A 15777-nucleotide genomic window follows, 5' to 3' on the forward strand; every position below is an offset into this window, starting at 1 on the left:
TGTAGAAAAGCAGCGAGGCATGCTTTGTTTAAATATATTTTTGTAAGGAAAAGCTCCATGGAGCATTGAAGTTTCAGGTATGCTACAGTTTATGGGGAACAGATGACTGAAGAGCCTTGTCTTAGACTTCTTGAGTGACACATGAAAGATGCTAGTGATTTTATTCTGTGGCAGTAAGGCTCAAAACTATAAATTGTTGAAGTTCCACTCCCAGATGTTTCATTCATGACAGGACAGATTGAGCGTGAAGGGCAGAGATGACAGTCAAGGGTTCTGTCATAGGAAGGCATTATATGTTAAATAGAGGCACAATTCCCCACAGAACCCTGCTCATACTTATGGGCAAATCACAATGTTTTTCAGATGTTTTCCATTAATACTAGCACAGGGGAGCATGGATCTTTTTGCCACTCTTGTCTCATTTTCTTTGCAGCAAGAAGCTCCTGTGATAAAAGCATCAAAACATTTTCCCTCATGTCTGAGCAATTGCTCAGGATACTTTGTGCAAAACTGCATCTGACAAGGCAGCCTCTACACTGTTTTCTCTAAACTAGAAGTTATATACCAAAGCACAATCGCTAAATTTAGCTACAACAATGAAATATACTCCTAGTAGTTTCCAAGAAAAATGTATAGATCAGAAGTAACTGAATATGCTCACTAGGCATCATGAGACTGTTAGAAATTATATATAGCACTGTAGATATCAAACAGATGCAACATTTAGTAAATAGCAGAGTGAGACAAAGCATTAAGATAGAGTACATATAATCTTAAGATAAACATGCTCCACTTTCAAAGAGCTGCACAGAATTTTAATTAGGCAGCTACTACCACAGTGGGATCATGTGGTAAGGAGCCATTTGACAGTCTCTGGGAAGAGGCAGGAGTGTTATTAAGCCATTCTTTTTACCATGATCACTGTCTTTTACTGCATCTATTGGGAGATGAGTGAGGACATTTTTGACTAATATAGAAATGAATTTATGAATCAGAGAGATTATAAAATTATTACCGGAAAAGTGTTGGGTCTGGAAAGTAGATTATGGGAGCTGCTTTAACTGGGAGTCTTCATACTGGGATTACTACAGCTTTTTGAGTTTTGGCATCTCTTTTTCTCCGTTCTGTTGCAAGTAGCAGACAACACTTCCATTTTTCTCAAGTCCTTTCCTCCCTTTTCGGTAGAGTTTTGTCATCGGGTTGGTTGGTACTGAGGGTGGCTTGGGCCTGAGAGGGGACATGTCTGACCCTGCTCTCCCAAGCAGTCCCTGGTCCCCATTTTCCTCTTTGTGTCCCTCCATGGACACAAAAGAGGCAGGGTTGTGTTTTCTTTTTCTGCTTTGTTCTGTTCCATACAACTTATACTGATGTAAATTGTTTGTATACATACAACCTACAACTGTGCCTACTGCTTTATCTCAAGCCCTCTTTAGAAAAAGATTGCTTTGAAACATAGCTAGCATTACCGGATTATAAAAATAGCAGAGCCTTCTTTTTTGGCCTCTATAGGAGCTGTTTTAATTGAAAAACATTTTTGTTATCAATGTTTTCTGAAATTACTTGCATGAAGATTTCAAAAATAAGCAGCTTAAGTGCTTTAAAAGACAGTCTTTTACTCAATCAGTAGAGGATTGGAAATATATTTGTATCATTACCATTGATAAAGAAAGATTTAATTAAATCTCTGCAACTGTTGTGAAGGAAGATTTTCACTTTAATTCCTGTGAAATGTGCTTCAGAAGAATTGGGGTAAGTAAGATTGTTCATGATTACTATAGTAGTCTCAGGACCGCAATATACTATCAGGTGTTTTATCTCCTGAGTAGGAATAAATATAACTGTAAAGTATTCTTAAAGGGACAGAAAATTCAACAGTCCAGAATATATACGAAAAATGTAGTAGAGCATTTCAAACACTTTACCTACCTTTGGTATTACACAGCTCCAGCTATGTAGAAGCATGTGACTAAGTAAAAATATTTAATACTTTAATATCAAAATATTCACTGATGTGGGGATGTCACTGTGTTAGGCAGCCAGCATGCTTCTGAGTACATGACTATAAGCACGTCTGCACTCAATAAGTATAATCTTTTCAAAATATGGCCCCAAATTTAAGATTTCTAGCTGAATCTGAGAAGTACAATTCCCATTGAATTCCAATAGGATCTCCATACCAAATTCTTTAACTTCTTTTCCTTGTTTCCACAGCTTTAAAATCATGATAATTTTAAGTACTTCCACTCTCCATTTGTTTCTGGTCTGGTATTAGGGAATTTTTTTTTCAGGGTACTCACAAACATAGGCAAGTCCTTGTGAGATTTGCCTGGCTTCAGTTAATAATCAGTATTCTACTACTACATGCAACATGGAAACAAGGCAGCTCTTTACGTTAGGTCATAACACTTGCAGTGTTACAACTTAAACACTAGCAGTTCATAGCTGAAAAATATCCTTGCTGATGGATTAACATTAGCTGGGGGTAACTTGGATCAATGGTATCTTTGCTCAGGATAAAGCACCAGATGGGTATTATAGCTGACGCATAACGCTATGAAATTTACTTCAGGAGAAACAAATTACCATCCGTCTCAGTTAAGCTAAAGTACATGCATTTGAACATACTTGAAATCACAAAGCAATTCCTCTGTGTTCTGGAGCACCGATAATCCAATATCCATTTATTACGTTCTATGAGTAAAACGGAGAAATACACTCCACCCTCTCCAAAAGTCATCAAAGGGACAGAGTAAAATATTTTTATTGATACTTTTATCAAAATCTACAGTCCCTAAATGCTTCAGAAGGTTATTGAGAAGTAGAATACAATATGCAATGTCCAGTCACAAACTTCCTCAAAATAAACATTAAGAATACCCTGGTTCACTTTCAGGTATTCAGGCTCTTACAAATAAGAAAAAAGGATTTGCTTTACACTGAACTTCTTCAGAACTCCTGTATTGGTATGTACATTAATATAAAAAACTCTGAAGAATACTTATGTCCAGCTATTTCATCTCAGCATCTCTGATCATTTTGAAATGATATAGAAATGATCCAAGTGTATAGTAACAGATGTGTGTTACCAGTGTAATATAAGCAATGCAATATAAACAGCCATTTAAGCTATTTTTAGATAATACATTTTTCCTTTACAGATATGAAAAATTCTGCATAAAACATTAAGTACTTTTAAATTATTATTGTTCTCCTCTGCATAGTTCTAAATATGACGAAGAACAGGCAGTCAAGGAGACTGACTGAAATATCTCAGTTTAATCAAAGCTCAAGAAAGGCATTTGTGTTGTTCCTTTTGCCATTTTTTGTTCTTTACACTCACTCAATGTGTTTTATTTCAGATTAGATTTTAATGCTTTTGGCAATGCAACTTACAAAGCCCAGGAAACGGAAAGTGCTGGAAATAAAGCAGCTACAGCTATGGAACAAGTTTCCTGAAGAGACTAGAACATGGAAGGATGGGCCTTTTACGAAAGTCGAATATTTTATCTATTTTATATATTTTGTTTATTTTATATCCTTTTATCTATTCTACCTTTTATGAAGGTAGAATAGATATTTTTATTTGAGTTTGTTTTCAATTTTTTCTCTTTGATATTGAAAAAATTTCATTGAATTACTTTTTAAATGAGCAAAGATAAACAGAAAGAATGTACTAGCTGATCCATGTCAGAAACTGACTTTACAGCTGAATTTACATTTTGGCATCCTGATGTGTCGGGGATATTATGCAAACCTGGACAATGTCAGTATCCTTTCCCTGAGTTTCCATATGGAAAGTTACACAGCTTGTCATGCTTTTTTCATGTTTTCAGGGGAGTAAAACTGCAGCTTTATGCTTTTTGAAATAATACTGAGAGGTGCTTGTATTTGATTATTATTGTTACCTTTCTCCATCTGTTCAGCACATCTAGATTTAACTGTAGTGCAGACTGGAAGCTCTAGTAGAGCAGTGACTGTTTCTATGCCGCTACTTCTCTCTTTCTTAGCACAATGGGACCTTGGTGCACCGCAAAGGTGCACCAATACACCATAAGACCTGAATGATTTGGATACAGCAATACATACACTAAGGATATACTTGCTCACTGGAACGTTTCGTTATCTACCTTGGTTGAGTTCAGTACCTTAATGACTAAAAGATCTGTGGCACTGATCCGTACTGGTATTGTTTTCCACAAATGGCTTTAGTACTTTACCACTCTCAGTTTATAACGAGATATATAGCTAAATTGATGGAGTAAGAAATATAATGTTATCATTACTTTTTAAAAATAACAACCTTTAAAGTTGAATTGCTGTAAAACAAGGATAAAGCGTAAGTAATTTTAATCTATTATATATATTTAATTAACTAGGTATTCAATATATCAGCAATTATTTTATTCAAGAAAAAATAAGGCTGTTACTATAATACTGTACATAGAAATACAAAGTCATCTGAAAGCTAATGGGAAGTGTCCTCACCAATGTCTAGTTGCATATTCTTTATAATATCATGGTATGCCCAAGGCTTATTGGAGCAACACTTTATACAACCGTTGCAATCTGCAAAAACTTCTTCAAAGATCGACTTAGTGCAATGAAAGGTCATCTTCACTTCCATTTTCTGCCTATAGTTTAGATAAATGTGCTTAGATCCCTGTGAAGCTCGAGAATTGCAAGCTAACATGGAATACCGCCGTAAGATTGGCATTACTATGCCTTTTAAAGTTTTAAAGTCCCCTCCTTGACATCAGCAAACATTCTGGCTGTGCCTGTGCTAATCAAATCCTAAGCAGATGTTGCTTTCTGTACTAGGGCCAAGGATTATACTCCCAGAATATGAGGCAGACGCTCATCAGAGGTAGTTAACAATTTTTAAGCAGAACTGGAACTTCTTAATAAAATATTTGCCAAACAGAAAATCTGTGGGGAATGAGATGTTGGACCATGTATTTATTTGCAGTGTTATTTGAAGTAAACTGTTTTATGAAAGTAAAATTTTCTTAAGATCTATTTAAAATAAACCCAGCTAGCTAGCTGCAGAGCAATCCAATTAGTTTAAAACTACAAAAGTTAACTGTTCCATTAAATTGTCTGGGTCACTCAGGAAATCATGTGCATCATTTGCAATAAAATGAAAACAAATGCACTATCAGGAATTGCATCTGTGTTAATTAAAAGATTAAAGAAAGATTATGTAATCATGATGACACATGTGCAATGAAATCATTCTAACTGTCCAAAATTTAGCCAAGTCCATTTTGTGGAAGACAATCAAAATGAAAATGAAGAGGGTTGTAGCGTTCATGGATTATTATAACTGATGAAGAAAAACAACAAAACCCGTGGCTCTCCTTTAGAAGCACACACACATAGACAACCGGTTTGACTCTTTCCATACCCCAAATAAATTGGGATACTGGTGTGCAGGTATCCACTTTAGTAACACCTAAACTATCTGTAGTCTGGATACAGTATAGATATATTTATGTAGCACCCGCTAACCTGTTATCAGGCATCTGCAAGTACATAGCCTCTAGCCTGAAGCATATAAGTCTGTACAGTGCTGTGCCACACTACACAAGAAGGGGAGCAGTGAAAAATTTACTATCTTAGGTGATTTCTACCCAATACGAGCACATCTTCGCTATGATGCATTTCATGCCACAGGCATGTTTATAATTGCTGTTCTTGTTTCCTCCAGAAAGACCTCTGGGCTTGTCCAGGGACCTGAGGTAGTCTGTGCAGCCCTGTGCATTATTGCTTGCTCCAGCATGAGGTGCGGGACTGCTTTATGACCCAGGGGTGCAGCATGTACTTCTGTCCGAAAAAAAATAAAGGCATAGGAAGCAAGAGAGAGGCAGGAGGTGTACAGCTATTCAAATGGAAGCTAGTCTCAGCAGTGAACCAGGAATCAAGAATCTTGATTCTTAGACAGATACATGGGTCCAACTTTTCTAATCCGATCATATGTATTCACAGACTGAACGGCTGGATTTCTAGTGATGTTGGACAACTTTAGTTCTCTCTGAAGTCACATTCCAAGGACAGTTTTCAAACTATCTTTTGCTAGAATTAGCACAGAAATTTAATCTTACCTAACAATATCTTACAAAACTTTAAGATGATTTATGCAATCTTAATTTATCCTTTGTGTGTATTAGGGCACAGTCTTTAATTGTATCATCTCACTTCATTTTTTTTCCTCAGTACTCCAGCTAAAGACTTTAGTAGCATTGTAAGATCTGAAAAGGAAGTATACCATCAGAAAATACATTGGTTATGATCTCTGCCATCGATAATAATTATTCTGAAAATTGTATTCATTCAGTCAGAACAGGGACCTGTATTATACAGTACATTACTGTCATTCAGAATTAGGAATGACAACATACAATTTGGCTTCTTTCCAGAGACAAGGCCAGACCAAGTAGAAATATCTTACTCGGCTCACATACATGTAAGGTGGATCTTAGCAAAGCTGACGGATTTGCTGTTCATTGTACAAGGATTCACTTTTCTAAAAGGCAGTTCTACCTGTGAAGTCACATTGTGTATTGTTGCAAGTTATGGAACTAACTCGGGCACACTTGAATTGACAAAAATTGCCAAGATGCTCAGAGCAGTGACACTTCCTATCACTAGAAAAGTGACAGGATAAGGATTGTTTTGCAGACGTAACTAGTAATCTTGTAAAAGACACCTCCTCAGTGGATTCCATTGTGGAACAAGGTACAGTGATAATTTAATCTATATACTGAAAGGCAAAGAATAACGAGTTTTGCAGTCATCTCTCAGCTGCTTTTAAATCCTGAGGTGAGAATGAGTCAGCAGTATATTCCTATACCTGGATAGCAGCCACAGCTTGTGCTATAAGAGGCCTCTGGAACTGAAAAGGTTCTCCCAGAGAAAGAACTCGGAGGGGAGATTCAGCAATGTAACAATAAAGAAATCAGGGAAAAATAAGAAATACAGAGGCCTTTTTCTATTGTTTCGTAACAAGAGATTGTCTCTCCTATCCTTCCCTCTCACTAACAGTGCAAGTGTGCCTTTAATTCTGGAAGGGTGTGAAGAGAAGTCTGCCTCACCTTGGCAGAGCACTGGGATGCTCTGGCTCTACCCCAGGCTCTTATCTGACAGTGGTACAATGCTGCCTGTCTTTCACCCAAAGAAAGCAAGCTGGTTTTGCTACGTAACAACTGCGTGTTATAACAGTGTGATTCAGAAACAGTGGAAATGTGTCATGTCGTGGATGTTTTAAAACCCGTTTGGGACAGTTAGGAAAACCACACTGAAAACAGGAGTTCTTTAATCCTGAAATCCTGAGTACAGAAACAACAGATTTTGCTTCTCATGCTTCAGAATGCTGTTGCATACTTCTCGTGCAACATAATATTACAACGAAGGAACAGGCTTGAAGGGATTACAAGATTAGTTGTCATGTAAGGGGAGAAATCACATAAGCCTTGCAAACAGAACACGCTGAGTACACGGGCATTAAATGACACGCTCGTTTATAGACAAGGGAAGGATGTAGCAGCCACCTTACTGCATGTGTCTGAATCTATGCAGGGAGAGAATGCCAGAGTAGTTTATCTGCAATCTCAGCGTGGCTCTCCCACTGGAGATGGCTGGAAGTGTGGCCCTCCAGCAGTCAGCTACTTGGTACATCTCTGCAATGACTGGATCAAATCCCATCTCTGTGCCATTTATAATTGAATTATATATATATAATATATATGTGTCATATATAACTGAATTATAATGAGTCATTCCCTATTGCCTCTATGTATTTCATGTATCAAAACAGTATCAAAACAGCCCTGATTAATGGCATCCACATTCAAGTGACCGACATACCATCTTTCCTCTAGTTCCTGTTACTGGTTATCAGTAATTTCACGAAAGGTGGCCATGGTTGTTTTGGTAGAGGATAAAACCTGTTGATTATAGGGAGAAATTGCTGCTGATATTAAATCTCATTCTTCCTATTTTTTTGATAAAGCAGTTCTGCTAAAAACTTTTGCAAGTGTAACCCAGAAGAAGCAATTCTGTCTTTACAGTTTGTCATAACAGGTGAGGGAGAATTAAAAATAAGTTAGTAGAAGCTGTCAGGCAGAAGTGCCGTGTGTGCCAGGAAAGTCAAGAGGCTTGGAATAGCTCCAATTTTCTCTGGGAGCTATTTGAACTAAAATGTGCTCTTTTAATGCATTTTGGCAATTTGAGTAGGTTTACAAATTAAGTAACAGTGTATGCTTAAACTGTTTTTAGGGGATTTTGTTTTGTTTTTTGTAGAAATCCTAACTAGATGCCTTCCTGGAAAAAAGTAGGAGAAAGGAAACTTTTCTACAAATAGTACTACTGAAAGCTGCTAATGACTGCAATCCAAGAATCACTTGGATCTATGAGGATTAGAGACTCAACCCAACGAACACATCAGAATTGTGCTTTTGGCTCAGGACACAGAGCAGTTAGGGCTCCTTAAAATAGTAAGCGCAATGAATGGGCAACTCAGCACAGCAATCTGCACTGTATGTCAGAGATAAGCCATGTGGGTTTACGGATTTGCCAAGCTGGAAGGGTAGATAGGGTGAACAGAGGGGCAAGTGTATGAAATGGAGACAGAGAGTCTGGAACAGCAGATGAAAGTCAAAATAACTCTAGAGGGAAAGAGGCAGTCTAGAGCTGTCGGGTCAAGAGCTGATCTTCCTAAAGTGTCCTGTCTTTCATGCTGATGACATGTCTGTAGGTCAGGGTTAAAATGTTCACACTGTGCTCATGAAGAGGTAAGTGCCAGATAGCTGGTCTGTGGCAAGCCAAGCTCACTTACATCCGCAGAAAAAAAAACTCTACTGAAGTTTCTGCCAGACCACTGCTTATGTGTAAATGTGGGAATGACTGGAAAGTCTAGACCTGAGACCAAGGTCAAGTATGTGGTGAGTGATGTGGAGTTTCCTGGGCACATAACTGAAAAATCTGGTGGGTTTCCAATTGTTAATTTTAATGACCATGGGCTTGATGTGCATTTTTGGGAAACAACAAGAAAAATAGAATAAGTCCCAGATAGTTCTTGTTGCAAGCATCTATGGCAATAACCTTTTTGGTGAATGGATTAAGTTCCATCTTAAAACATTTGAAGATTTTGCTCCTCTATACTGAAATGAAGGTCGGCTTCTTTGGCAATTCTGCTGTTTTACAACATAAACTCATTGGCTAGTACGTACAAATCATCTGTCGTCTTCACTGACATGTGGACTGGTGGTTTTGCAAGTCCCACAATATCTAGTTAGCGTATTTTTCAGCAATATTTTAGTTTAATCTAATTTAGTGTCTTGTTTTATGAAATAAGTTTAGAAGCGTTGCAGCTGTATTTTGTTGATCATTATCCCTTTTTTAATCCCATGGAAAAAGTCATGTAACTATTATCCAGTTTTCTATTACTCTGTGCCAATTTTGGCTGGGATAGAGTTAATTTTCTTCACAGTATCTGATACGCGGCTATTTTTGGATTTGTGCTGAAAACAGTGTTGATAATACAGGGATCATGAAGATTTGCACTTTTTCCAGTTTGCTTTTCTGCTGTTTGTTACTCTTTCATGCATTAGTGTTTCTTGTATACCTGGTTTTCCTCTTCACAGGTATCAACATTAAGTTCACAACTTCCTGCTTTAGTTAAATTCCCCTATAAACATGTCAGATCTAAAACGCTCTTGTTCCAGCACTCACACAGTGTTCATCTGCCTTGGGTAGTTCCTGCTGTGAACACCGAAACCTCCCTCGCACTCCTGATACTTAAACCATCTGATCATTCTTTAGCACTTTCATTGTCTGTCTATAGGAACAAGAGAGTATCACTGAAGATCGCCTGAATTTCTGTCTGGGAATCTAATTAAATAGGAATGTTGAACCGACATTTCTTGTGAGACTGATAAGAAAAAAAATGTGGTAGTAAGGTGAAAAAGAAAATGCTAGCTAACCCACTGCCCCCTCCTCTCCAAAAAAAGTCAGTGAAGCAGGCAGAGATCAGAATCCATGGATGCCATACAGAAAGTGTGAAATAAAAGAAAACGTTTTTAAAAATGCATGCAGGAGGAAGAATGGAAAGAGCAGGACTGAAGGTTAATACTAACATGAGGAACAGGCAGATTTATGTGAAGAGCTATAGGTCTTCTACCAGAGGAAATCCAGGAAGGAAGTATTTCTGCCAGGGGCAAGAACACCTATTTCTGAAAAGGAATGAAGAATTCACTCTTTGTAATAAATTTCAAGACAAATGATCTTACAAGGCTCCTATTTAATTAGAACAAGGCTGACAATTCCCAGACAGATATTCAGATGATCTTCAGTGATATTGTTTAATTAACCCTTCAGACAAATCCTGAGAGCAGTGCGAATCATAATTTTCATGCCTGGCTGACAATGCTAACTGGAAGCCACTTGCCATTGCCAAAGTACTGTATGCAGGGGACATCCGTACCATCATTCCCTATGGGAACGATGAGACGCTATGAGAGATTATAGCTGCAGAAATCCAAATGATGGATTTTTCATGCTCCCTTGATATACTTTCTCTGTGATCTTTATACTTAATAATGCTCATGAAGATGAATTAGGTTTCTATTGGTTTTGAATTTGCACTATGAAGAATACAAGCTCATTTTCTCTCCTTTGCATCTGTCACCTAAATATAATGTAGCATCCCCACTTCCTCAGATAGTGTTCTCTCCAAAAATCCAATTACATTCATTTTTTACTAATTACATTTTTAGATTTGGCACCCTAATATGACCATTATGCAGGCTATTCTATTTGCTCTTAACTCTGCCAAAAGCAACAAGTATCCGCTCCTGTAACATGCGACATGAACTGTTAATTAGGCTCAGACGTTCAGCTTCAGTTTTCCATTCTGAAGCTATTAGTGACATGCTAATTGTAACACAGCAGGTAGATAATAATTTGAAACTCTATTTCATAGCAACTACAAGGAAGCCGAGATAAATGTGTGAGTTACAAACAGATTTAGAAAGCATAGTGTGTTTAACGACTGCTTATACATATTATAAATCTTGACTGTTCCTAATCAGTCAATCACTCATTAATCTTAGTACAAGTTGTACAACAAAAGAGTGCATTTTGATGAGAAGACAGGGAGATCTGTAAACATTACTGCTTCTTCCAGCTCCACATACACAGGACAGGGTAAGAAGTCTTCATCCTTGATAGAAGAAGATGGAAGTATCTCACTCCTGATGCTCGCAGTTCTCTGGTGCCATGCAAGCACAGGCGTGACAAGAGCTGACGGGGACCCACTGGAATGAAGCAATCATATGCATAGGTTTGACCAGTCTGATGACAGTTCTGGAAATGGAATTGGAAATATCAGGATGACTCAATATTTGCACCTGTTGGCGTACTGACTGCTGTTGTAGCAAAGTTGCATGGTAAGAGTGTGACACTGATGTGGAGTACCGTGCTGGCTACTGGCTCTAGCAAACACAGTAAACCAGCACATTCAGAAATAGCTCTGTCCTCCTTAAAGCTGAGCTTTAAAGTTGTTTTTAATTAGTTGTTAACTGAAACTTCCTGATTTTTTTTCACTTTACCATCTAACTTCTGCCCAGTCCCACAGTTTTTCCCCAAGAAATTGTTTTAAGGGAAAGAAACACAGCTGTGATCATTTGGGTAACTGCAACAATTTAAATTATCTCTTATTACAAACCAGCCTTGACCCTGAACCTACATCTGTACAAGATAAGCTGTTATGATTAGATATGAGGACATTCGTATCTCACCATACCTGAAGAATATGTCTTGCAGGAAAAAAAAAGGCAAATCTATAGCTTGCAGGCATTCCCTCAGGTCCATTACAAACAGAGCAGAGAAAGCTCTCTGTAAAGCAGAGAAAACATTAAAAATAAACAAACACACACACACCAAAACTGAGAACTGTTTCATAAGAGGCATTACATGAACTAAATACCAGCTTTTCCTGAAAGATTAATTTTTGGCTAGCTTGGACCTTTTGTGCTATCTTCTGATAGTTTGTGATACATTACTGACTATTTCCTGTAGCTACCAATTTTTCATCATTCCCACTAAATTTTATGATGTCTTTGGTGAATATAAATGTCATTGGCCAGACTGTCCAGGCATGATAAGAAAAAATCTCAGTACTGAACCATTTTTAAATATATAGTGGGCTGGCTGAGGGCCAGGAGGGAAATATTCAGAAAGATGTGACCAAGGAGTATAAAACTCTTTGGGGGGGTGGACCTCAATATACCCAAATTAAGAGCCACACCTCTGACATTGCCAATATCCCAGAGTGAAGTATCGCTCAACACATTAAGAAAACTTACAGGAATTACTTTTCACTTGTGACTTCTGACCTTATATAGGTATAGTTGGAAGAGGTTTTAAGTTTTTTTAATTTCCTGAAAATTGTGTAAAAGTGTAACATTTGCAAATATTACTTATTTATTCCTTATTTACTCCTCTATATTAGGTCAGTGTTAACACACTTTCTCAAATTATCTATATTTAAGTGTCCTTTTGAATTGCTCTGAAACCGCAACCGATTCTCAGTTTTCCTTGGGATGTGGAGAGACGGTTCCTTCGAGTCAGTATCCCTAACGTACCTCTTGCCTTGCAATACCCAGCAGAGCAAAACTTCCCATGGGTAATCAGCATTTTTAACTCTACTAACAGATACGAAGTGAAACATTTGCCTTATCAGTCAAATTCAGCAAAGGTGATTTCTTCCCGCTTTTTGAAAAGGTTTCTCAATACAATAAAGAGTTATAGTTCACATAACCGCAATATAAAGCAATACACAAACTACTCACACTTACATAGGATTGTCAGCATTATCAAATACTGTGGACATGGTTGAGCTGAAAACAGGTACTCCGACCTCATCCTTAATGGCTTGACACATTTTCCCATGTGCAGGCATTTAAAATGCAACTGGAGGCCTGGTACAAGACCTTTCCATGTCTGTTCAGTGTCACCCATTGGTACCTTCAGTCAGGATTCTTGACTTAACTTATCCCCCATCCCCATAACTTTTCTGAAGATCAGCTCCAGGGCACTCCTGTAGCAGAAACTGGGAATGGGTAAGTGGAAATACATTAAACTATCCCTCCCCTTCCCATTCTTTTGCAATAGTATTGGCAGTGAAATGCAAGTGCAGGTCGGCGTTACAGATTTCCCCAGAGGATGTTGTCCACAGTCTAATACTTTCATTAGAAAATATATTTGAAGATTAGATCCTGTTTGTTAAATCTGTTACATCACTGGTAAAATCATTGCAATGCAATAAATCTGTTTTAAGAAAACAAAATATTGAAAAGACTCTCTTAAAATTCATATCAATGAAATCCTGAGATAAAATAGAATGAAATAGGTGAGGCAGGAGTTGCACAAATGTAACAGGGCAGAGATAATGGAAGAGAAGTATGTAATAAAAAGAAGCAGCTTTTTCCCCCTCTCCCCTGCAAATGGTAGAGCAACTAAAAGGAAGCAACAGAGCCTGAAAATCACAGACCAAGCATATGAAAAATGAAAACAGACAGAGGAAATTAATAATTTCCTGTACAACCAGAACAATGTTTTCAAGATACAAGATAGGTTCACAAATGAAAACAACAAAGGGAAAAAAGTTTCTAGAGACCACTCTTTCTTCTTGAAGTACCAAACAGCACAAATTCCCTGTACGTTCTGAAAGAAACCATGTCGAGAAAAAGCTTTGTGATTGGGTTAAATTTAGCAAATACATTTCCTTGTTCTTTTTTTATATAATTAGGTTGCTCTGTATAACAACATTCAGCCCAGAAAATATATCATAGTAACAGCTTTTCATGGGGATACTAAGAATAGACAGCTAGCATGCTCTTTGCATAAAATTGTGGGTGCTTCTTTGTGATAGTTATGTTATTTGCATTAAATAGCAAGTTAAGGATACATTACATTAAGTTATCTAGGACATTATTGACACATGAATAAAACATGTTTCTGGTAATGTAGAGTATAGCAACACTTCTGAGGGGTGAGAGTCCCTAAAGCTTAATGTAGAGAAAAACATGCTCTGAGGAGCAGAACACAGCATGGGCCACCATACGCTGCTACAGCTCTACTCACATCGGTGACACTGATTTACATCAAGTGATGGTTTGGAATGAGACACTCCCTTTTCCCATTAACAGTCACCAAGTAAAGCAGATGTAGATATGATTTAGGGCAGCAATGATAATGTGCAAGACAGCTGATCTGCGGCCCTTTAGTCTCCTGCAGCTTGGGAGCAGCTCCAGAGCAGCTCCCACGCCAGGGCAAAGGCACACAACTAGCAACGAGATTTGGGTGACAAAAGATTGTAGTACAAACTCTAAGCTGAGCCAAGTGCAGGCTGATGAGTCTGATATCAGTGACTGCCCTGATGCCCAAAGGGACCTCCAGGCATGCTCTGCAGAACCCATGAAAAACATAGGTCTTTCTTACAGTTTTCGGTTTTGATTTTCGGGTCACAGTAAATGGCCACGACAGTGTTACAGACAGACACTCAGGTCAGTGGGACAGAGACTCAAGGCAGACAATTTGTTCAGGTTTCAGATTTTGATTCTCTGGCACCACTGGAAAACTGAAAAAAAAAAGATGCTTCAAGCTTGATATTCAAAAACTGAACACTCAATATCAGCTAAAATTAGTATTTTTCCTTCATGCTAGGACTGTATCAGAGATAAAACTGCAACTGCTGCAGAAGAGGATGGGAAGCGTAGGGTTGCTTTTTCTATTTTGTTGTACTTCGGTACTTCTGAATGTTAACTGATTTTGATGAACAACTAGAAATTTTAAAAGGAGTTGCAAATTAATTTCCTGGTCAGAGCAAAATGGCAGATAATTCATATAGACTACAGAACCTCTTGCTAGTCATGCTTGACAAGCAGACATGATGAGTTTCTTCTGCTTCATTTCCCCACTATTTTGACAAGAAAATGAGGGAAGGATGTAATGTGATTGCAATGTGTATGCAAGAAAAGAAGGATGAGGGGCTGAAATTTTTCTACTTAATTGCAAACCATAGACTGACAAAATACTGAAGTTTTGTCAATCGTAGATTTTCTTTATAAAAAGAAATTGAAAATAATTTCTGTTTAAAAGGAATAAAGAACATAGAAATAAAGACATACAGAACATACAGATGACTATTTTCTGTTTGCTTGAGATATAGTGGATAACATCTATCCCTTATACACATTATACTGTAATTACACTGAGCCCTCATCTTCCAAGGAATTGTTGGCCCTAAACTCACCCTGTCTTAACATGAATGTAATACTACAAGACGTTCATAAGAGGACCAAACAATCTGTCCCAAAGAATATTATGGATTTTAAGCTTGACCACAACTCACTCCCAGCAGCTGCCTGAGTTTAATTCCTAAAGATAACATGACAAGGAGTCCAAGAATTAGCATTTTTCTGTAGAACACCTTAGCCACTAAAGGTTTCTGCTGGTGCAACTGCAAAAATTGTCTAAGTTTTTGCATTATTTATCTAACTACTAGCTTTGAGGGTGTTTGAACATCATCAGTGGTGAAAGCCATTGGAAGTCAATAAGATACTTCAGGCGTTCATTAAGCTAATAATTCTATTTAGCATAATTATGTAATGGAGAGATGACACAAATACTTTATACAAACAGAATAATGTGTAGGGATTACAACTATCTTGCTTACTAATTAAACCTCCCATTCGGCCTCTTTGCTACAAGTTTAAT

Source organism: Phaethon aethereus, assembly GCF_964289735.1.
Source record: "Phaethon aethereus genome assembly, chromosome: 3".
In the NCBI taxonomy this organism is placed as follows: Eukaryota; Metazoa; Chordata; class Aves; order Phaethontiformes; family Phaethontidae; genus Phaethon; species Phaethon aethereus.